This window comes from Podarcis liolepis, assembly GCF_965112155.1.
Source record: "Podarcis liolepis genome assembly, chromosome: 3".
Taxonomy (NCBI): Eukaryota; Metazoa; Chordata; class Lepidosauria; order Squamata; family Lacertidae; genus Podarcis; species Podarcis liolepis.
Window position 1 is genome coordinate 32,625,399 of NC_139557.1, and position 24,806 is coordinate 32,650,204.

The window sequence follows — 24,806 nt, forward strand, 5'->3', positions numbered from 1 at the left end:
ACTACAGTGGTACCTTGGGTTACAAATGCTTTGGGTTACAAACACTTTGGGTTACAAACTCTGCTAACCCAGAAGTAGTACCTCGGGTTGAGAACTTTGCCCCAGGATGAGAACGGAAATCGTGCAGCAGTGGTGCGGTGGCAGCGGGAGGCCCCATTAGTGAAAGTGCGCCTCAGGTTAAGAACGGTTTCAGGTTAAGAATGGACCTCCGGAACAAATTAAGTTTGTAACCCGAGGTACCACTGTACATCCGAAATTCCATGCCACAGAAAAGCAGCATGTTTATAGGTGTCACACCTAAACCTGACCTCCAAAGTTTTAAACCCTCCCCCCCCCCCCAGCAAAAGTGGCTTCCATTTTTCTGCCTCCATTTCTCTGGGCGCTATGGAATTCCAGTGGATGCGGAGTTTGGACCTTACCTTACAATTGTAGGTGGCTGAGGGTGTTGTGTGAGTAAACATTCTTCCAGTGCTCTGCAGCCCCCCTAGCTACGCACACTTCCTGCTCTGAAGACATCTCCACAGAAAGAGTTACCTCATGACTTCTCCCCTCAGCTATAACTGAAACACAGGCACCGAGTAAGTCTGCAGAGTACAGACCACTGGATTTGCAGAATGAAAGAACACTCACAAACACCCCTTGAAAATAAGGCAAGCTTGGCAAAGCAACACCCATTTCAGAGAAATTTTACCTTACCTTTCATAATGTTGAATGCAGTTTGTTTTCTCATGAACCGATGGAGAATGGTGCAACAAAACCTGAGAGAGATTTGTGGTATGGCATTACTTCATAGTTGCCTCCCTAAAGTGCTGGTTTTCTCTGTGTGGCCATAATCCCTGCCCCCAGCTCAGTTCAGAATCAACATGCACTTTTTCATATAGCTGGGTATAGCTGTAATCCACTGCCACTCCTAGAAAAACAACACACTTGGCAACAACAGTACCTTTTAAATTTGTTCCTTACATTTACACACACATATATATATGCACACACACACATATATGGGTTATCATTCCATAACGTTTTGAATTGTTAATATGGCACATTTAATATACATTCCATATCTCAGACAGTGACAATTTTAACTTTTGACCTCCCTCAAAAATGGATGTCTACCTAATACGTAGTCCAGTTGAAGGGGATGTGAGTGAGGTGTTGCAAACGCCATCTGACAAATTCTTAAAAGTATTTAAAAAAGAGCCTAGTGGGTTTTTCCCCCCAGGCTGAAGAACAGGAACAAATATCTTTGCATCACTCATGTGTCAAGCTGTTTTTCAAGCAGGGATAGAAACAAGTTCTGTAATCCTTGGGAGATCATAAATCATGCAGCTTTTACTTCGGCATCACATTACGCTACGCCTTGCCACACATTCATGCCTCTTTCAAGACGCTGCAATCAAGTCTAGCGAGTGACTGGTAGCCTTTGAGGCCAGGCACAAATCCCATTTCCATAGTACAGAACATTGTACAGTGGTTAGATAATGTGTCGGTGATGAATCTTCCTTCTCGAGTTTCTAGCTTCCTTATCTGTCAAGGCTGGGGAATAATCACCTTTATTTTTGTTTTTTGAGTAAACACCTGTGATTCTTCTAGTTGTATAGCTTTTTTTGCTTAGGAGCCCACTTTTGGGACAACAAAAAAATGGAATGAATAAATGCCTAATGTTTACTAAGAAATCAACCAAATAGCGCAACCCAGTTTAGTGAACTGTATGACATAATGAAGGAGTAGCATCAAAAAGCACTTGTTCTTCCAGGGATACATTTAATGGTCCAGTTGCTAATGTCATGTCTAAAATTTACCTAGGAAGCTCAAAGCTAAATAAAGAACTTAGGTGTCTGGTCTTTGGTGCTGGAAGAAAATAAGAAAAGCCTTGTTGGATCAGGCCAAAGGTCCATCTACTTCAGCAACCTATTCTCATAGTGGCTAACCAGATAACTATGGGAAGCTCACAAGAAGAGTGCTCTCACCAGTGCTATTTTTCTAGAAAAAAAGAAGTACTGGAACACCTCCCCTGTTCTCTTATAATGGCAATTGCGTTCTGGTGAGTTCCAGCTGAAAAAAAGCCCTGGCTAGTGATTTCTAGCAATTGTTTTCCATAGGCATTCTGCCTCTGACAGCGGGGGCAGAAGATAGCCATTGTGTCTAGAAGCCATTTTTAGGGGGAGAACTGAGTAGTCAGGGGTGCCAACTTGAATAAAATATGGGGGGAGGGGCAAGTAAGCCGTGCCCTGCATAATCAATCACATGTGCATACACACTCATCAACTTTGGGGCCCCCCAGCTCCCTCAGATATATTATTGGGGGGGGATGGGGACGAAGGCCCCTTGGCTCCTAAGAGTTGGCTCCCATGCAAGTAGTAGTGAGGAAAAGAGTATTTTGATTAGAGGCTCTTATTTTTTCCTGTAACACATTTTAAGGGTAAATTACAGGTTTGGGAGAGAGATTCATGTGACAGAAGTATCTGCAGCAGCAAGAAGGATCTCTTGTGGTGTAAACTCATGCAAGCCCACTTGGAAGTAAGTCCCATTGCAGGGGTAGCAAATGTGGTGCCCTCCATATGTTGTGGGCAAACATTTTTACCAAGCCCAGTTGCATCCAGCTTCCAAGCCACCAGTTAGACATCTTTGTTTACTACACGGAATTCTTATGTGAATGGCTGAGACTATGGAACTACTTGTCTCTGTGAAACGAAGTGTTTTGACAAGTCGGGATGCTGTGTCATGTGTGGCCAGTTCAGGCCCATAGATGTCTACACTTCTAGTAAAATAATAGATGGTAGATAAAAAGCAACTGCCATTAAACTTTTTCCTGCTGTGGGCATAAAAACTGATGAAGATGGGTGATTTTGAGAAGAAAAATGGGAGGTGACGAAAGGGTTAAGCGCCTCTTCCCTCCTGCTATTTTCCCTTCACAGCAAAAGCTCCCCAGGCTGTTTTTCATTTCAACAGCAGGACAATATTACATGCAACTGTGTGTAACATCTAGTAGCTTGCCCCTTGGTTAACGCAAGGAGAGAAATTAGCCATTAAGTCAATAACAATTCCCTTTTCCCGTGCCATAGTTCTGGTACACATCCTACACGCAAAATTTATCATCTCAGGGCTGTGGCTAAATATGTTCACAATTCCAACACCCCCCCACCATTATCCTAATATCTTTGTGTGCACGTTATTAAGCAAGTGCATCCGTAAGTCAAGATTACATTAATTGAGGTTGATTATTTAAAATAACAAAGCCTACCATTGCTAATCTAGGAAGGATAAAAGGGGGGGGGGGAGGGAGACTATACAATGGACTCCAAACAAATCAACTCCTACACATCAGCTTGAAAGTATAGCTGTAAGGAATAATTACCATTTCCAAGAACAAAAGGAAATGGGCTTCATTTGCAAGGATTAGCTAATTGTTTGGGTCCATTTCCTTTTCAGACTATTCACATTTCTGCATGTACAATTAGACATGTCTTTTATTTTTCCAGTATAAATGCATAAAGCAATAAATTGACTTTAGTTTGAAGGCAAAGTAAAAGGGAAGTGTTGACTACTCTCAGCCTTTTAAGAAGATAATCAGCAATAATGGATAGCAATGCCTTAGGAAATATATAAAAGAATTTACTTATGTCAAAGCGAAAAATAACAATAGGGGTGGGGAGAGAGAGAGAGAGAGAGAGAAGGAAGAAAAAATACCTGTTACTTGTTTGATTGGTGCTGCTTTTGTGAAGACTGGTAATTTCTGTGCATTAAGGTGCATTGCCATAAGCAAGAGCCACCAACACAAGCAATTAACAGGGCTGCAAAAATGCACACCCCTCCCCACAAGCACATTTTGTTCATTGAGTAAGGGAAGGAAACAGCACCAGTAGCAGACTACACCTCAGCCCTTAAATTATACCATTAGGAAATCTCAATGGATTTATGCTGGGCTGCTAACATTCTATGCACTAGCGCCAAACTCTTTCAAGAAAGAAACAATTCCAAGGATAATGTCACCTCTACTTAGGATGATTTGCACCTCAATCTTTGGGCAGCCCAGTTTCAATATAGGCAATGTTGACAGTGCAATCCTATACGTGTATACTCAGAAGCAAGGCCCACTGAGCTCTAGATAAGTGTGTCGTGGAATTACAGCTAAAATGCAAGCGCATAACCCTCCAATATTTCTCTGTTGAAAATGAGGATTTCAATAATAATAATAATAATAATAATAATAATGACCCACCCATCTGACTGGGTTGCCCCAGCCACTCTGGGCGGCTTCCAACACATGTTGTTGTTTAGTCGTTTAGTCGTGTCCGACTCTTCGTGACCCCATGGACCAGAGCACGCCAGGCACTTCTGTATTCCACTGCCTCCCACAGCCACTGCCTCCCGCAGCCATTCTAACATATATAAAAACATAATAAAACATTAAACATTTAAAAACCTTCCCTATACAGGGCTGCCTTCAGATGTCTCCTAAAGGTCATATAGTTACTTACTGTATTTTTCACTCTATAAGACGTACTTTTCCCCTCCTAAAAAGTAAGGGGAAATGTGTGTGCATCTTATGGAGTGAATGCAGGCTGCGCAGCTATCGCTGAAAACAGGAGAGCAAGAGGGATCGGTGCGCACCAATCCCTCTTGCTCTTCTGGCTTCAGCGATAGCCACGCAAAGCCTCTTGAGCACAACGGGAGCGCTCCTGTGTCTTCGCTCAAGCGGCTTTGCGTTGCTTTCTTGTTACTAAGCAGCTTAGTCATGCTGGCCACATGACCCGGAAGCTTTACGCCGGCTCCCTCGGCCAATAAAGCGAGATGAGCACCGCAACCCCAGAGTCGGTCATGACTGGACCTAATGGTCAGGGGTCCCTTTACCTTTAAGGAAAAGTGGAATATTCCAGGAACAAATCAGAAACTGGGACAGCTTTGTAAATCTGGCAGTGTCCTTGGAAAATAGGGACACTTGTTAGGTCTGCAAGAAGGCTTGCTGGCACATTTGGCTGAACACATAATGAGAATCTGGCCCCTGGTGATGCAAGCTTCCTGGTTAACTTGTAGGTATGTTCAGCCAAATGGGTTTACAGGTCCAGATCAGGCATTCCCATTCACTGTGGGAAGGATGGAGGGAAATGGAGCAGGCATGCCTGACATATGCACACTTCCCCCTTCCCCAGTTTAAGCATTCAATCCTTGTTTCGAAGACATGAAAGGGTGCTTAAAACCTTTACTGTGTGAAGGGATCCTTCCTTTCCCCCTGCATGAAATATCTCCCTCATTTTTTTTAATAAAGTGGATAATATAGTCAACAAATGCCAGTACACACATTAAAGATAGAGAGAGAAGAAGCTCATTGATTCTAGTTCGTAGTATATTATGTATGGGCTTGTGGGGCATTTAGAGAAAAACAGCCTGAGGAGAACCCAGTTTACTAGGCTAAATGTGCTTTTCTGTATTCAGAAGATTATTATTCTTTTAAAAAGAAATATATATATCGTATCTTTAAATAAACCAGTTTAAAACCTATTCCAGGCATTTTGCGTTCCTTTCCCTTGGACATTCCCATGACCCATTTTTAATGTGTTTAAAGCAAAATGTTTAGTGAATTTTAGTTTTCATGCTGACACGTTCAATCAGGTGGAAAATTAAATCAATATGCTGTAACTCCCAGTTGCATCTAACCAGCATCTTTGCACTGAATACTCAGGGTTTCAAATATACTAAAAACAAACAAACAGGTTTCCATTAAATTAAATGGCAGATCTGGGGTTTTCATAGCAAATATTCAATCTGTTATCATTTTCAAGGAGGGTTTCATTGCACGATCAGTAACATTGCCAAAGGATCATGCACTCTCCAGCTATCTCCATTTCTTGGGGATAACCCCTATTTTCTGGCAGTGGTCTCTGGCAGAAATCATTGTTCTTACTTAGTCTTTGTTTGGGCCAATATAGTGTTTTCCCAGCATATCTTTTGAAGACTAGCACTGCCATATGTCTTTCATGAACTGTTTTTGGCCCCACTCACACAATGCATTTAAAGCACTCTGATGCCATTTTAAGCAGCCATGGCTTTCCCCCAAAGAATTCTGGGAGCTGTAGTTTGTGAAGGCTGCTGAGAGTTGTAAAGAGAAGCCTATTCCCCTCACAGAGCTGCAATTCCCAGAGTTCCCTGGGAAGAAGGATTGACTGCTTAACCACTTTGCCATTACTACTTGTGTGCTTAAATAAGCGTGGCAGGGTCAAGTGTGCTTCTTCCTCCCAGTCCTCCTTCTCTTTGGCATCTTGCCCCCTCTTGACTGGTAATTCTCATTTGTGTGTGCCTAGTTGCTAGGGAAGGTGACAACATTCAGTGTTGTGTGTGGTGTGGCGTAGCTGTGTATGCAATTATTTCACTTCATTTCTTTAGCTATCAGCTATAGCAGAACAGAAAGAACGTTCAAGATTGAGGAACTAATTTACCTCTTAATTTCTTGGCTGCCAGCACAAATAAATAAACATATAGGGTAGGGAACATGTTCAAGGGTGTGGTATTAGCTGTTGCCGTCCTGTCCTTCTGGCTTAATCTTTTACTACATTGTGATTATTTCCTGGGCTATATCTTCCTTATACAACTCTTTCACCACAGATCTTCCATGGAGACACTGTATAATAACCCCTGGAGTACAGACCACTTTTTTCTGAAAGTTATTCTCAAATTTTCAGTACCAAACAGCAAAAAGAATACAAACTCAGTTATAAGAAGACCAAAAACTGACAGTTGTAATATTTTATTCCCGATCTAAGTGCTTATAAAATGGAGATGTGCTGGATCATTTCCTGCCTTGTTTCTTTGGGTGTAGTGTGAGAAGGCAACAAACAGCTTAAGTTCCTATTTTTGAATTGTTTCCCTTGAATCAGTCTTTATTCCCTGAATTACTGCTAGGCTGAACAATTGTATGTGTAGAAGCAATGATTTATACTTGGGGTGAATAATGTAATCAGAAGAGAAACAGTCTCTCTCCCTCCTTGCATATTGTATGGTTAAAAACCATTGGTTAAGAATGCTAGTTGTGACTAAATTCTTATCACTATGTCCACATGTCTATATTTCCACCATATGTTGGACCAAATTTAATTTATGCCACCCCTGAAATCCCCTTCTATCTTTGATTATTCTTGCTGGTTGGTGTGCCCTTCTATATATTTTTTTATTTTTCCTTGGATTTGGAGAATCATTGGTTTGCATACCTATATCAGTCCCTCCAATTACTCAAGCTGGATGAGTTGCAGTGAGTTGCGTGTCAAGGTCCCCAAGCCACCCCTTAAATAAATCGCAATTCACACAGAATTTTTGTTTGAGGTTTTTGGCATAATTTTGGCCACAACTTTATTAAAATACATAAATGTGAGTGGTTGCCCGGGGACAGAACTGACTTCCAGATTCCAGTGAAAGCCAGTAAGGGAAAACAATATTGGGGAGAAATGGAGCTGAGCCACAGGCCCTCACCTCTCCCCGCATACTCCCAGGGGCTTGCGCGGCCCAAGCCCTATTCAGGGGTACGGATGAAAGAACGGCAAACCCCTGGATTCCTTAATGGAATTCCCTTGCAGCAGCAGCATTGGAGGGGCAGGCACAGCCAACCCTTACCCCTCCACCAACCAAATTTTAACCAATGCCTAACCGCAACCTTACAAGTTATGACAATTTGCTACACAGTAGGCAAAAACCAAATGGCACCAGCCAATCTGCCAAATGGACAAAATTCCTACCAGGCCCCTGCCTTAAAAGCAGACAACCTCATGACAGGCATAGCAATGTCAAACGCAACAGCCCTAAATTAGGAAGGGTGGGCGGGCGATCCGATGCATGCAGCAAAAGAGACTGAAAAAAGCTGCATGCCAAGAATATATAACCTTCGGGCCAACCCTCTAAATGGTAACATCTAAATCTCCCCAATAACCCAAATTGGTCCAGTCACAGTCATGGCCATCCAAATGGTCCCACCCAGTAACCAAAAGGGGGTGTCCTATTAGACCCCACCGCAACACGTACTCTCCATGGAGGAGAACACACTTTCTGGCTGGGGGAAAAAAGCCCTGGGTATCAGTATGCTAGGGAGGTATCTAAAATATGCAGATATACAAAACAGGTGTTTGTTTTGTTTTGTTTTGTTTTGTTTTGTTTTGCTTTGCTTTAAAAAGAGCAAAAGGACAAACACAACAACATCCCAGTGAGAACTGAGTTGGGATGTGCAAAACTGGTTTTACTTTATTAGCTGGCAACAGAGTGCAGGTGGCCTGCAGACAACGGGAAACGGTGGTTGAGTGTCATGTATAGACTCAGCCTTAGGGCTGTGTGTGCATAAAATATATGGAAGTTGGAGAGATGTTGTCAGAGACCAGACACAGCTAGCAGAGGCTGAGAGCCAAGGAGACGAGATAAGCCTGGAATGCAAAACAAGGGAAGGGCAGCCGATCTGTAGGAGAAACTTCAGTTCTGAGTACAAATTGCAGGAAGGGGGAAGTCCAAGGGGGGAAACACAAACGATCAGCTCAAGTTCGGACTCAGAAGCAGGGGCACCGGAAATAGCCTGTCCAAAAGCGCGTAGGCTCGCAAGAACATGCGAGAGGCGGGAACAAGAAAGAAAACGAAAGTAGGGGTTTCGTTGCTGGGGAGGAAGAGGCGGAGCTCAGACTTGGCAACAGCAAACTTGGGAGAAGATGCCGAGGACTGAGCTCCACAGTGATTTACATGTTTAAGCAATAAATCTGAGATAATTACTGCTGGAGTTGTCTCACTTCTGTGGGAGAGACCCAAGCCATTACAGATATCATGTAGGGGTTTTGTTTGTTTGTTAGCACTTCATTTTCTGTTACAATGCACAACCAGTTCTGTCTGCAAAACCAATGGGATTCTCAGTTGTCCAAACATTCATTACCCAAGCTGCACATTGCCACTTTTAGGTCTCTCGCTTCCTCTAATGACTGCACAATGGCTGCTTTGCATCGGTCTGGGTATTAGGTACAATGCATAATGAAATCTCTCCCCACCCCCCTTCTGCAAAAACCAAATCCATAAATAAGAATGATGTGGCCTTTTGAACAAGGGCGAATTTTGTTACATGGACGGAACTTGAGGGGGTTGTCAAGAGACATGAATGTTAATGTAGGTTTCAAGGCAGTTCCCAAACCGACAGCATCTGATTCCTACTGACTGCGGCTTGCTGATAAAATGCAAATTGCAGAAACAATGCAGAAAAGAGCAAATAGCATAATAAACAATTACTGACAATTCGGTAATTACATAACTGCTGGAAGCAGTGTCTGGGATGCTTACTTTTCAGGGCTTTTAGACCAAAAAAAGAAAAATAAAGACATTCAATATCCCTTTGACCTTTTTTTTGGATTCTGGCTAAATTTTCATAGTCCTTGTCATCTGGATGGCATTATAACTGTCATTCAAATTAGGATAGATTATGTAGTAGTTTTCAGAAAGTGTTAATTACACATCTTTGAATCTGACTCTACAAATCCATTTGTATTAAGTCTGGAGACTTATTGTTCTAAGCTCCTTCTTCTTTTTCGCCTCCTCTGTTTCCAATGGGAAATTTCAATTTATATTGTTATGGCAATGTTCTATATAAGGCCAGTTAAAGAATTTATGCTTGCTCCAGGCTTTTGCCCACTAAAAACTTATTCATGTCTTAGAAGTAGTTCTTAGAACAGACATTGACATTCTTAGTATGATTTCTAGCAAACACAAGAGTACAAATCTGATTATTGCTTTTCCTCATGTGTTTAGCTGTTGTTATTTTTATCAGTAAGCTGCCTTGACTGTCAGGGAAAAGGGGTGGGTATAAGTAACTATATACTAACTATATAATAATGTTAAACTGTGTTTCAATTACATGTGTTTATATCCAGTGAAGTTGTCCCAATTAGCTGGAAACAACCCATTCATTCTAGAAGCCCAATTGAATTCCCATAACAATATAAATAGATCCTTATTTTCAAGCCAATCTGAAGCTCAGAAAAATGCCTCCTATCACGAAAGCACCCCTTAACAATTTCCACCCCCAACACACACTCCTTTTTCCTTTCCTTTCCTTGTCTGGTAACTGGTAGTGGTGGGTTGCCATATTTCAAAAAGTGAAAATCTGGACACAAAATCCAGATACATGGACGTAGGGCAGCCCTAGGAAGGAGTAGCAGTATGAGGGGTTTGATTCTCCCTTTCCTTTTGGGGGGCTGCCACTCCCCTTCACCACTCCCAGAAAACCCCATGAAAATGACACCACAGCATAACATTGCACTGTTCCCAAGGGACACTGTGTTATGGAATCAAGGCCAGCTCTACCATTAGGCAGACTGAGACGTTTGCCTCAGGTTTGCAGGTCGTTGGGTGAGACAGTAGAAGAAACACCTCAGCCATTCCTACTGAGTTCCCTGCCCATTGCCCTCTGCAGGAAACCGGAGCTATGAGTGTCATAGAACTTCCCTGCTCCTCTTCAACTTACTCGCTGCTTCTTATGCACTGAAGGATGCTATTCCATTGCCATAGCTGAAGCAAGATCCAACTGTACATGGAATTGTGTGTGTGTGTTCATAAATGGGATCCTCCTCAGAGAGGGTCCTGGTTGCGTGCAGGCCTCGGGACACCCCTCAATTTATTGGTAGGGTCCTGGGGTGGGGACAAGCTTGTACAGTATGGCCCCACAGTCACGCCAGGCTGCTTGTGCCAATCCGGTTACGGAGGCGTGATTGTGGGGCTATAAAAGCGGCAGCACGACGTGGCCAATGGCGCTTGCTTTGCGCTGCTGAACACCCGCCCTCCCGTCCCTATGGGTTGGTTTTTTTGCTTCGGCCTTGCTTCGGACATGGTGTGGTCGCCTGTTTTGGAACAGGGACCGGGTAAGAAATTTTCCATTTGGCAGATTGGCACTGGCCACTTGGTTTTTGCCTACCCCCTTGGCAATCATCACAACTTTGTAAGGTTTGGCAGTTAGGCATTGGCTTGAGGAGCTGTGTGGGAGGTGCGGTGCGGCCATCACCTGCCCCTCCATGAATAAGGGTATTCTGTTAAAGGGATCTGGGGGTCCTGGATCTCACCTGAAGTCTGCTTGAGGGGCTAGGGCCATGCCAGGACCACAGGAACCCTGGGGTGAGCTTCGGTTGATCTACATTGGTGTTGCTCCCTTATTTGGTGTTTACTCTTCCAGACTTTCTGTCAGAGAGGCAGGAGTCAGTTATAGTCTGTTGCCAATGCCTAAGCCAATACCACTCACTTTGCTGTAATCAATAAAGTTGTGGTCTAAAATTTGCCCAGTAACCGTAAACCAAAATTATGTGTCAGTGTGAAGTTATTTATTTGGGGGTGGCTTTCGGCCTTGAGGTACAATGTCCTTTGCCTTGGAACAGGTCCAGGCAGCTGAGGACAGCCAAGTTGCTGCCTGTTTCGTTTTAGGAAGGAAGGAAGAAAAATGAACTGTTGACCATCCCATATTTAAAAGAAAGATGACTCTCCCCTCCCTTAAAATTTATTCATCTTTCCTCCAATCACCAAACACCCTCTTGGTGTCCACAGGAGATGAAAGGTACCATGAAACTCAAGCAGTTTGAGGTACCTAGCTCCACTATTGTGCAGATTCCTTGCTTTTATGTGCAGGATTGCAAGTGATGGGGATAGAACAGGAAAAGAATGGCATGCAGCTAAGGGTATGTGGAAGATGTGAGAAACAGTCACTAGAAAGTATTTTGAACATACCCAGACATCCATATGTGATAAATATTGTTTTGTTTCACATATGCCTTAAATAGAGCAGGTTTGAAGTAGCGCCCAGAAACTCAATATTCAAGACGTCTCCAAGAAATATTGGACCCCAGAAACAAATTTAAAAAAAGATACAAAAGGGCATACATGTAATCATTCGTATAAGTAATGTTAAAATCTGTTAACAGCTCTTCCTAGAATGAAATAAATGCAACTCTAATGTACAAACACATCGAGGTATGTATTGATCCCCTCTTATAACAAGGGTTTGGGATGAGTTGCATGCTAAACTGTTGTTCAATACCAAGGTTTTGTTTTGTTTTCATTCTGAAATCAGAGCCTATTTGTGAAATATGAAGAAATAGTTCATATTTGCCCTAGGGTGAATGTTTGTGAGTTTGCAATGCCAAGACAATAGATCATTTGTTACTGGATATATATGCAAAAAAGAAAAAAGAAAAAAAAGAAAGCATTTCCAAAACTCTTTTTTAATTTAATCCCATTACTCCTAGTTATAATTCCTTTTATTATGGGAGCTGCATATCCTGCTTGCTTGACTCATACATAGTCAATAGGTCCACTTACATGAATAAAGCAACAGGGCTTTTGGCCTTTATTGAATAATTATTTCCCTTTCGTGTTTACACCTTGGAAAACCTGGGTTTTGGCCAGAGTATACTTTTATGAAACAGGATTTAGGTACATAACCTGGTGATTAATTTATATTCATTTTGGTCCTTAACCTTTCCTCTCTCCCCCACCACCCCATTATTCAATTTTGGGAGGGAGCCTGTGCTGTTGAGGGGATTATTATTGGTGATTACATCATTAGAAATACAGGCAGCTGGTGTTTTCAACAGGGTTGTGTAGACCACATGGCAATTTACAAAGGTTGCTGATATCACATGCTGTCTAGATCAGTAGTCTTCAGTTTTTTTCATACCTGGGACCCACTTTTAACCTAAAAATGAATTTAGGGACTCATTCATTCATCCCCCCCACACCCCATATTTATTTGGTTGTAGTTGCAAACCATGTTAGATAACATGGTGATGGGTTGTGACCTACCAGTTCATCTACGTAGCCTGTTAGTGCTGGGGAGGAGTCAGTGAATATTTGTTGGTTGTTAGCACCAGTGAAAGGAAGACATGTATTCATGTGGTGAGGTGGCTAAATCCTATGCCCCTTTAAAATGTGGAGTTTTTTTGTGGGGGGAGTATTGGGTGGTTGTTTTTATTTTGATTATGTATTTTTTGGTTGTATATTTTGATTTTATTCTGTGAACTGCCCTGAGACCTCCGGGTATAGGGCAGTATATAAAACAAACAAACAAGTCGAAGAGTGACAGCCTAATGGTCAACATAGAAGCAGACTGTCAGGAAGCATGTGAACAGGGGTGACATGGTAGGCACTGACTGACTCACCTAATGAAGCCTATCTGTGGAAGCCCTGTGTAAGGACCTCTACTTGTGCTACAAGGCTCCCCCCTCCTCTCCCCATGTACCCCCCACAATGGACTCAGGAGGGATCAGGAGAACCCCAAGAACAGCATGTGGGGAAAGGGGAGGGGGAAACATTCATTCTGGCAAGCTGATATGTAATGCAATGTTTGCAATAGTGGGGTGTTCAATTCCACCCAGCGTTGTTCGACTTCCAGAAAACTTCGGACAAAATCCCTCATCGAAGGCTCATTTTTTTTCTATCGACTTTCTCCACCTCATGTAAGGAACTCCATTTCTCTCCATCTCTCATCACACTAGAACCAGGGGTGGGGTGGGGTCATCAAATGAAGTTGAATGTTAAAAGATTGAGGACAAAGAAAAGGAAATATTTCACACTGTGCACAGTTAAAGCTATAGAAATCACTGTTGTAAGATGTGGTGATGGCCAGCGACTCAGGTGGCTTTATAAAAGAGGATTAGACAAATTAATGGAGGATAAGACTATCAATGGTCTACTGGTAATGATGGCTGTGTGTTACCTCCAGAACCTGAGACAGCCTGCCTCTGAAAAGCAGTTTCAGGAAACACAAGAAGTGAAGAGAGGACTGTTTGTTGAAGTAAGAGTAGTGAAATCACAGCTAAGAAGCTGAAATCATATGACTAGCACACTTATTTGGAAATTAAACCAATGTCCAGACTTTAACATTCAAAAATTTTACTTGCAGAAACTTTTAGTTTTAGATGAATTACAACATTATGTTTACAATTACATGCTTCTTCAAGCATGGACTTAAAGTCTCTTCTTCTAACTTCCAAACCACCGCATTTACCTCTCTTTCCAGATCTCAGCATCTCAATTAGATGATGTCTTGCAGCCCCTATGAGAGTTTTCCACTTTTACCTTCTCTTACAGCTTTCCTCTCTTTCCTTCAAGCTGAGAAGAAGCACGCCAACACTCTATTCCACTTAGTAGTGTTCACAGTGGATTCTAAAACACTTGCTTCACATAAAGTGGAGTCTCTCCTTCACTAGATACCTCCCATGTGATCAACGTTAGCCAATCACACAAGAACTGCTAGAGAACTCTCTAGAATTCAGTTACCAACCAATGAAATGTAAACACATAATAATGCATACAAGCGTTCACAATTTCAGTGGATTAAATTGCTATACCTAACACTGTTGCACTCATCTCCTGCTTCTAGGCTTTCTATAGACATCTGGTTAGCCACAGTAAGAACAGGAGCCTCAACTGCATTGGCCTTTTGTCTGACTCAGCAGAACTTTTACGAATTCTCATGCGGACTAATGACAATTGCAGATGAATGAGGAAATGGGACAGAATTTATGTGTGAATGCAGACATGCATAACTGTCAGGAACCAGAAGCAGACTGATCCATCACACACACCTAGAGATGTTTCTGGTGCAGGTCTGAGTTCAGTTGCACTTCTACACATATTTAGCAGTGAGGCTCATGAAAGCTGCATAATCATTAAGTATCTTCAAGTGGTACTTTGAACTAGATATCATTTCCTCATTCATCTCCCCCTCCCCTTCCCCATATTCCATTGTTAATCTAAAGAATGGGGTCTCGAGAAAGAGAAATTGAGCCTAACACGCTTTTTCAGAAAATTGCTTTGAGGTGTTCCATCACATTTGCAAGAAGTTCTTCAGAAACTATTTTAATTAAACAGAAGTGCATATTGTCATTCCGGGATTCCATGGAGCGGGTCGGCTAGTGGTTACAGGATAGGAAGCCTAGGGAGTGATTCACAACCGCTAGGTGCTAACTGCTTTGGAGCTGCTGCCATGGAATTAAAACATCTCTCTTTAAATGTTGCAAATCATCATGTTTTGTTTGCAGTTACTGTTTTCTGTTTCTTTGCACTACATCACTGCCGCCCGGGGAAGATATAAAACCTCTCCAGTGGTACTGGAGCCTTAATTAACATTTTCTTGAACCTCTGCAAATCAGCTATACGGACATTCTAGTTAAAACCCAAACTTGCCAATGCCTGACTCCTTAAATTAACATTTAATTCTAAAGGACTGCAAATCAGCTAGCTGATCATCCACCATCATCTAGGGAGCTAAGCGGAAAGAAATAGTCTCTAGTACAGTGCAGGAATCTATACTATCCTCTCCCATCAAATTATCCTCAGATTCTTCATTTTTTGTGTGTGTTTCTCTCCCCCCCCCCAAGTTCTCTGTTTCTTTTGCATGAAAATATATAGTTATACCTTTCCAAGTGAAAAATATAGCAGTGTTGGGTTACAGAAATTAAGCAAGCATATAACATGCAAAATTACAGAATACATCGCTCTGTGGGGAAGGCCTATTTTTCAAGGCACTTGCCTCTTCAGCCTTCCAGTGAAACATTTCAGAATTAAAATGAAAGCTTGTTCCGCCAGTGCTCCATTCTGGAATAGCAGGCATAAACTGCAGAGATTCTTTTATTGTACAACAGATACTATTTTGAAATATTTAGTTGCTTAACTTGCAATTCCTGACTCGGGGAGATTCCCAGTCTGTAAAATCTCTGTGGAGCAGCTTTATCAGTAACCTAGACTCCTGTGGAGGGATATACTGAGTTTTAAATGTTCCTTTGCATATAAGGGGAAATAATCTCAAGCAGAAGTGCATCTGTCAAAATGGCATTAAGTACTTACAAAAAGTGCTCTGTATAGTGCACTTCAGAATTCTTCACATCTGAACCACCTAATTTGTGGTGGTTAGAAAAGGGCAGCGTTAACAGTTACGCTAAGACCACACATTTAAAATACTAGGATACCACATTAAGCAAAGAATTCTCCTGAAGAATTCTGGGAACTGTAGTTTGTTAAAGGTACTGTAGTTTGGGACCCGGGTGGCGCTGTGGTCTAAACCACAGAGCCTAGGGCTTGCTGATCAGAAGGTCAGCGGTTCGAATCCCCACGACGGGGTGAGCTCCCTTTGCTCGGTCCCTGCTCCTGCCAACCTAGCAGTTTGAAAGCACGTCAAAGTGCAAGTAGATAAATAGGTACCGCTCCAGCGGGAAGGTGAAAGGGCGTTTCCGTGTGCTGCTCTGGTTCGTCAGAAGCGGCTTAGTCATGCTGGCCACATGACCCGGAAGCTGTATGCTGGCTCCCTTGGCCAATAAAGCGAGATGAGCGCCACAAACCCAGAGTCGTCCGCAACTGGACCTAACGGTCAAGGGTCCCTTTACCTTTAAGGGAGCTGAAGGTTGTTAGGAGGTTCTTCTTCTGCTCCCAGGTGTCAGGGACCGTGCTGAGGAGGGCTGTACTGAGGAGCCTCCCCCTCCCCCTGCTCCAGATCCATAATCTGAATCTTCCCAGGAGCAGGAGGACAGTATAGATTTGGAACAGTGGTTTGCAGAGGGACAAAGTTCAGAAGGCAGAATCTGGGAAGTACTGGGTGGGGAACAGCTAAGAGGAGAAGAACTGGGAGAAAGAGAGAGAGAGAGAGAGAGAGAGAGAGAGAGAGAGAGAGAGAGCATTCAGCTCAAGGTCAAGAAGAGCAGATAAGGTGGCAGCACAGAAAGCACAGTGGTTGCGAGATCAGGTTACAAGACACAGTAGTGACGTGGGTGACTAGGGAGGAAGTGGGTGGAACCCTTAATTGGGAGCACCTTCATTCCTAGGAATGGATTCTTTGTTCTCTCGCTGTGATCATTAAAAGTTTCTGACCGGTAAGAGACTCCTTTCTCTTTGTTCTCTTATCTACTGCCAAAGTGGGAAGGAAGCAAATTTCCTGAAGCCTGACACCACTACTACAATTCCTAGAGTTCCCTGCAAAGGGGGATTGATTGTTAACGAGGGTTACCATATTTTGAAGAGCAAATAAAAGAGGACACATTTGCTGACTTCTGGTTTTAACTATGGATCGCTTTGATGGCTCTACCCATGAAAAAGAGGATGTGTCCTCGAAAAAGAGGACATATGGCAACCGTTAACGCACTGAGAATCATAGTTTTGTGAGGGAAATAGTGGCCCTCTAACAATTCTCAACAGTCTTAACATACCAAAGTTCCCAGAATTCTTTGGGGGGAAGCCATGGCTGTTAGAAGCCACATCATAATGCTTTAAAGGTATGGTTTAACACTTTCCTGGAAGTCCATTTGAACTCAGTGGAACTTACTTCAGATTAGAGATGTGTGAGATTGCACTGTAAGTAAAGTTCCAGCACAGCATAGAAGTTCCTTCTGTGAAATATGAAAGGAAGTTCTATTCTTCATAAAACATCTCAGGACACTATGGCAAAGAAGCATTGGTCTGCACTATCTAGTCTGAACTGTAGGGGACAGAGACACTGACCACATGAGTTGCTATTCACAAATCTTCTTCCTCCAGCTTCTGAGAATTCACCAGTCATAAGCCTGTCATTACACTCTTTAAGAAGACACATTGGTACAAATTCACACATCTAAAAAGGTGGTAATAATGAACTCTTTCAAGACTGCCATTGGGACACACCTATATGTGTCTCTCCTCTCCTTGTGATATGTGGAACCCCTTTTCTATGACAGTGGTACCTCGGGTTAAGAACATAATTCGTTCTGGAGGTCCATTCTTAACCTGAAACCATTCTTAACCTGAGGTACCACTTTAGCAAATAGGGCCTCCCGCTGCCACCGCACCACCAAAACATGATTTCTGTTCTCATCCTGAAGCAAAGTTCTTAACCCAAGGTACAATTTCTGGGTTAGCGGAGTCTGTAACCTGAAGCGTCTGTAACCTGAAGTGTCTGTAACCCGAGGTACCACTGTATTTGCATGTATTTTATTGTTTACACCATTTTTATACTGCTTAATATATTTTTAAAAAATCTCAGAAAATAGGAGAAAATAGAAAACAGACATCTTGTACAAAAAATAGCTATATATAAAATGTTACATTCATACAAAGTTAGCAATACACACACAAAAAATATCTATTCATTTGCTTTCTGGTGTACCCTCCCTCTCAGACTGCAGGTTTTTACACAGGGTCCAAACAAACTCTCAGCTCACCCACAAAAATATGCAAAGAGAAAAAGCCCTGGAAGCATTGGACACCACCTTAGTCTCTCACCTTAGACTTGCTTTTTATGGGCAGGCCCAAAGTGGATGGTAGTTCCTCAGGCTGCCCACAGCTGTGTCCCATTCAGCCTCACTCTCCACACCCAGTTCCAGATACAGCGTGTTTGCTGAGTTTCCCAGGGGGTCCAAAGGATGGGAAGAGGGGGCCCCTCCACTCACAGCTCCTTCTTCACCCTCTGCCCTTTCCTCCTCCTCCTCCAGCTGCTTTAATGTCCCATGTCAGGGTTTGCTTTGGGAGCGGGGGGCAGGCACCAAGGTGAATGGCACTTCCTATCAGGCTGTCCACAATTCAGCTGCATTCTCCACTTTCTAGCAAAGCCCTAGGACATTTGTTTTTGAAACGAAAGTTGTGACAAATGTTTTTGCAGTTTTGTTTTCTAGCAGACACTAGCAATTTCAGAAGATAGATAGAAATTGCCCCTGCAAAAAATGACAACAACGGCACTTAAGCCTGCACAAACAGTAATCTTTTCTTCATCCCTTCAGTTCAGGGTTCCCCCCCCTCCCAACAGGTTGCTTCTTCTTCCATATTTAGTCATACAGGTGAACTCTCCCAACCAGGAAGCATGCAATGAAACAGTGAGACATCACAAGGCTACAAAGCCAATGAGGTTTGCTTGCATGATGACTTACTTAAGGGAAAGAGTGATGGCAACTGATGGCATTGCAAACAAATAAACAAACATTTTCACAGAGAGAGAGGGAGGGAAGGAGGGAGGGAGGGAATTAACCAAGAAACTGAAGATTGGGGATGGGGCACCTCTGAAAACATTTGTAAAAACTATGAATTGTTTTGGCTCAGCTCTAATTAAAATGCTTAATTTTATAGGTCTATGATCTGACTGCTCACTTATTTTATTCTTGGTTATAATTTTTGTTGTAATATTGTTGTCGTGTATAATGTTTTGGGGACGTGCTTTGACTGTCTTTCTCACTGAAATGTGGGCTATATTTCTAGGAGAAAAATAAACATATAACAAAAAAGGACATGCCCAACTGCCTTGTACAGGACTGAAATGAATTGAAAGTAAAACACCATTAATTCAAAATGCAGTATATGGAAAATCAAAATTACCTTAGGCAGTATAATGTGGATTTTTCCAATGCCTAATATTTGATCTTTATTTGTACTGCTTTGGGGGAGGCAAAAATTATTGAAAGTTGTAAATTACATATTGAACTGTGTCCTGTGGTCATTTTTTCCAGTGCAGCTTTATTCTTCATCTCTCCAAGGGAGGAGATATATATCCATATTTAAGAGCTGTAGTAAATATGCTTTTCTCTGGGTTTCTTACCCACCTCTTTAGCAGGAGAACCATAATCATGCATGATGAAAATCAAAATGCCAAATGCTTAGCTGATCTATGATCCAAAGTTACAACTTGAAGCATGCTCTAACAAGTTAATGGGGACATATCGTTTCTAGAAAAGTTTTTCTTTTGTCCCCCCCCCCCATGTTTCCCTGAGGCCTGTTAACAATGTCTGTATAATTAGAATGACATTTGGAGCTGTTGAATGCCATGCAAAAAGTAAGAGACGGTGATACGATTCGAGATGTTCAAAATTAACGTCAACTTGACTGGCATTACCATAACCCCATGCATATCTTTCTGGGTTGGTACCCGTTTGCAGAAAAGAACATCGAATACCCGAGGTTCGTTATATCCGAGGGCACCATCCCACCAAAATGGCAGCACTTTTCTGTTTCGCTGATTTCAGGGGGCAACTTAAGCAGTTAATTCACTTTGATCGAAATCAATGGGACTTAAAGTGTTACACTTTGACTGTGCCATGGCTCTCAATACATTGGAAGGAAGTATAGGTATATAGGGGAATGGATCGCTTGCTCCCACTTTATGTAAAGAGAAGTTTATATATTTATACTTCTTTAATGCTTATATTCTGGACACTATGGAACTCCCAGCCACAGTAACTCAGCATTAGGAACTGACAAATCTGCCAATCAGATAAACCAACAATTTTTCATTTTTTTCACTCTTAAGTTCAGTTCTTCGCTTTTGCATGTGTTGATGGAACACTGCCCCAAAAGCCAATCTTGACATGAGCACATGTATGATTTCATCAAGATCCTTCTTGTACAGTTTCACTGATGCACATCATCTATCTATCTATCATCTATCCAACCATATGGGATGCAGGTGGCGCTGTGGTCTAAACCACTGAGCATCTTGGACTTGCCAGTCACAAGTTCGGTGATTCAAACCCACTTTATGGTGGTGAGCTCCCGTTGCTCTATCCCAGCTTCTGCCAAGCTAGCAGTTTGAAGGCACACCAGTCTGAATCCGTGCAACAGGGAGAGCTCTGATTGCTCTGTCCCAGCTCCTGCCAACCTAGCAATTTGAAAGCATGTCAGTGCAAGTAGATAAATAGGTACTGCTGTGGTGGGAAGGTAAACAGCATTTCCATGCACTCTGGTTTCTGTCAGTGTTTTGTTGTGCCAGAAGCGGTTTAGTCATGCTGGCCACATGACCCGGAAAGGTGTCGGTGGACAAACACCTTTACCTTTTACCTTTTACCTATCTATCCAACCCTCTCTTCACGTAAGGTCACTGGATAGCTGAGGACAACAATATAAAAGAGACAAAGTTTAAATCCAAACCCCAAAATTGTATATATTACTGCATCTTGATTGAATTTATCCCTGCTTCCATTTATTTATCACTTCATGCATATACATCAGCAGTGCATAAAGGTAAAGGTAAAGGGACCCCTGACCATTAGGTCCAGTCGTGACTGACTCTGGGGTTGCGGCGCTCATCTCGCTTTATTGGCCGAGGGAGCCGGCGTACAGCTTCTGGGTCATGTGGCCAGCATGACTAAGCTGCTTCTGGTGAACCAGAGCAGCGCACGGAAACACCATTTACCTTCCCACTGGAGCGGTATCTATTTATCTGCTTGCACTTTGACATGCTTTCGAACTGCTAGGTTGGCAGGAGCAGGGACTGAGCAATGGGAGCTCACCGCGTTGCGGGGATTCGAACCACCAACCTTCTGATTGGCAAGCCCTAGACTCTGTGGTTTAACCCACAGCGGCACCCGCGTCCTGATATAAGAATGTAAAAACAGAGGCCTATCTAGACCAGCATGTTGTTTCCACAGTCGCCCACAAGATGCCTACAGGAAGGAAATGAGGGCAACAGCCCTTATTCACTATTGTTCTCCAGCATCTGGTATTTAGAGGCTGACTGCATCTCATCCTGGAGCTAAAGTCATAATGGCTAGCAGCAACTGATAGCCTGTATGCTCCATCAATTTGTCTTATCCCCTTTTAATGTCATCTAAGTTGGCTGCCATCACTGTATTTTGTGGCAGTAAATTCCGTAACGTTATGTAGAAAAAAATTACTTCCTTTTGTCCTGAATCTCCGATCATTCAGTATCCTTGAACAACTCCATGAGAGACGGAGGGAGGGGAATCCAGTTTCTCCACACCATGAATGGTTTTTATAAAGCTCTATCATGACCCCACCTTACTCCTTTTTTCTAAACAAAGACTTGCTAAGCATTGTAACCTTCCCTCATAGGAGAGCACCTTCAGCTAGTGTAGGAAACAATGTACTGAAGGGACACAAAGCTATAGCAACAGACTCTCTATTTTCCAGGGACAGCCCCAGATTTACAGAAGCTGCCCTGGTTTCAGATTTAATCCCGGAACATCCCGCTTTTCCTCAGGACGTCCCTATTTTCACTGGAGAAATGTTGGAGGAAATGGCAAGATGTCACTATTTTCATTGGAGAAATATTGGAGAGTATGGAATAGGATGTCACTATTTTCATCAGAGAAATGATGGAGAGTATATAGCAAACTGCACCTACAGAGTACTCTGTGAATTAAATCTGGCTACTTTTATTGTTGTTATTTATATATGATGGCACATTGTGCTCTTTCTTTGTTATGCTGTTTAAGCCATTCTGAATGCCAAGTAAGGGCGGCGGCAACGGGGGGGGGGGGACAAAGAAAGCCATTGAAGATTTTTCTCTATGCACCCTTACTCTTCAAACATGCTTCACAGTAGGGGTGGCTAACATGTGACCCTCTGAAGGAAGTCGGACCACAGAAGATGACTGGCCATCGTCTTATACACAGATAGTGTAGAGGGAGGACGTGTGATTGGTTGCAGCGGCGAGCAGGAGATTGTCAGCAGTGTTTGGGCAGGTGATTAGTGCCTGCAGCAAGGGCAGCTGTCCATTGGTTTCCGCTGTGGCAATTATGTGTGCGATGGGCGGCTGTTGAGCGAGCAGGCTGTTGGTGGTTTATGTGAAGCACGCTATTGTCAGCGTTGGTCAGGCAAGTGAGCGATTTTTGGCACTCCCCCCTCCAAAGCTCAACAACTCTGGGCAATTTCACCCCATTTTCTCAATGTGGAGTCCCAAAAATTAGGGGGCACCAAAATTAGGGGGCATCTTATACACGGGGCGTGTTATACACAGAAAAATGTGGTATGTAAAATTCATTAAACAAACAAAAATACAGTCAGGGGCTGATGGGTTTGCAGTGATACTTGGAGGGCAACAGGTGATCTACTCCTGGTGGATAAGGTAGAGTGAAATGTTTGAGGAAAACATCTGCCCCACACCTGCTTCTTCTTTCGCTATCCACATCATCTGTAAGTGTTTTGACATCATTCTGTTCCAACATTACTTGCCACAGGGCTTTTTTCCAGCCAGAACTCAGCAGAACTCAGTTCCAGCACCCCTGAGGTGGGCACCTTTATAAGAGAAGAAGGGAGACATTTGCAGAGAGTTCTGGCACCTCTTTTTTCCAGAAAAATAGCACTGACTTGCCACCTTCTTCATCTAACCGGCTGAAACGAAGCAGGGATGGGAAGAATTAGAAAATCATGTGATGTTTTGCTAGGCATCGCCAGCAAGAACAAAGGAGGAGGCTATAGGACCAGTGTTTGGGGGGGAAGCCCCCGACATATCCACATATAGATGCCGTTGTTTTTAGGCATGGCTCACCGTGAGATGGCTGGGTCTTTAGGTGTAGCTAATAGTCACTATTTTACAAGCAACTTAGCGCCCTCCAAATGTAAAAATGTGCCAACCATTAGCTCATGATTTTCTGCCTAAACCCATTTTGAGCAACATAATCTAGTACCTTCAAAAGACAAACCAATATACTCTGAACCAGCAATAAAGAATTCATTAGTATCTTTTTCTATCTGATAAAATATTTTCAAGCCACATATTTTCCTTGCAACTGAGCAGGGGAAAAAATGCATTCCAACATTCCTCATGAAAACAGGAACATTCTTTTGATGTTGCTTATTTTTGGATGTTAAGAATGGTTTATTTGTCATTTGCCTCTTTATTTATATCTTCATTAAAAGCAAAATTACTTCTACAAGAATCAAAAAGAAATACCTTCCTGTGTAAACTTCTGTATCGAACACTGTATGGAACAAATCCTTCTTGGAGAGCAAGGGTATTTTCTGGTACTAGAAGCATAGCGACAATACTCAACCCACTCTGAAATGTGTATATGACATGTAATATATTCCACTAGATGGCACTGTTTCTAGCCATCTTTTGTAAGATTATATTCAGGAAGCTGAATAATAAATGAATCAGAATGAAATGTCTATTAAAGTAAAGTCAGAAGGCGCATTACAAATACCAAACAAATTTATCTTGCTTAATATTAAAACTGTAAATATCAAAAGGATTAATAATGATTTGCTGCTGATTCTGAAAGTGTTGGAAAATAGCTCTTTTGCTGACTAATGGCACAACATTATGGCAATTTGAATGTGTACATTTGTTAAACGATTCCCATGCTTCTTGAGAGTTGAAGAACAATGCGCCTTGACTCTCATTCTAGCATTTCAGTTGTTTCTTTTCAGGCAGGACCACTCCATTTTTAGTCATTCTGTTTCTGCAAAACATTTTATTCCCTGTATGCCATGATTTTATTGTCTGTTTGGCACTCCAGTGTATGCTTTTAGGAGGTATGTTATTATTAGCATATTGACAAACCACCTTGCAGATGGTTTGTCAATATGCATGCAGATGGAGCTGAAAGATCAGGAGTTCTTAGGACTGTCCAAATTTGCCTTTCTATGAAACATTCTGTAAAACTGTCCCTTCCCTGTACCTGGCCCTTATTACCAATCTACAAACAATTTATGGAAGGTTGAGGGTTGTAATCGATTTCGCCTACATCAACGGTTTCTCGTGAGGCCCCTTGATCTTTTTTATAGATGGCTGCCTATTACTTGAACACCAGTCAAATTATGATCAGCCATGAAACTAGTTTTGAACCAGGTGGAAAAGTTCCCTACATCATGCATAACCAACATACAGCAGTAAAAGATGCTGCAATCCTGAATGGCAGAAATGTTCTGACAGTTAGGGATGGGCCTCTGATTGGCTCATTTTAACTTGACTTTCCGACGGGGAACCCCGCTTGGTACTTCTGCCAGCCAGTGAATTCCGTTAACAGCCAGCCAGCACATGGGCTTCTGCCACTGGGAATGGCAGATGGGGTGAAGGTGCATAACTACCACCTACCTGAGAAGGGTGAAAGGCCATTATT

At 42.5% G+C, this 24,806-nt stretch overlaps 1 long non-coding RNA gene across 1 annotated transcript in view; it reads right to left on the reverse strand.

The window, feature by feature from the left end:
* Positions 1–727: 727 nt before the first annotated feature.
* The window catches only part of LOC310703506, a 48,446-nt gene continuing 24,367 nt past the window's right edge, over positions 728–24,806 (reverse strand). Inside the window, exon 3 of the long non-coding RNA XR_014524202.1 lies at positions 728–758. This is a non-coding gene — a long non-coding RNA (uncharacterized lncRNA). The remainder of the gene's footprint in view (positions 759–24,806) is intronic.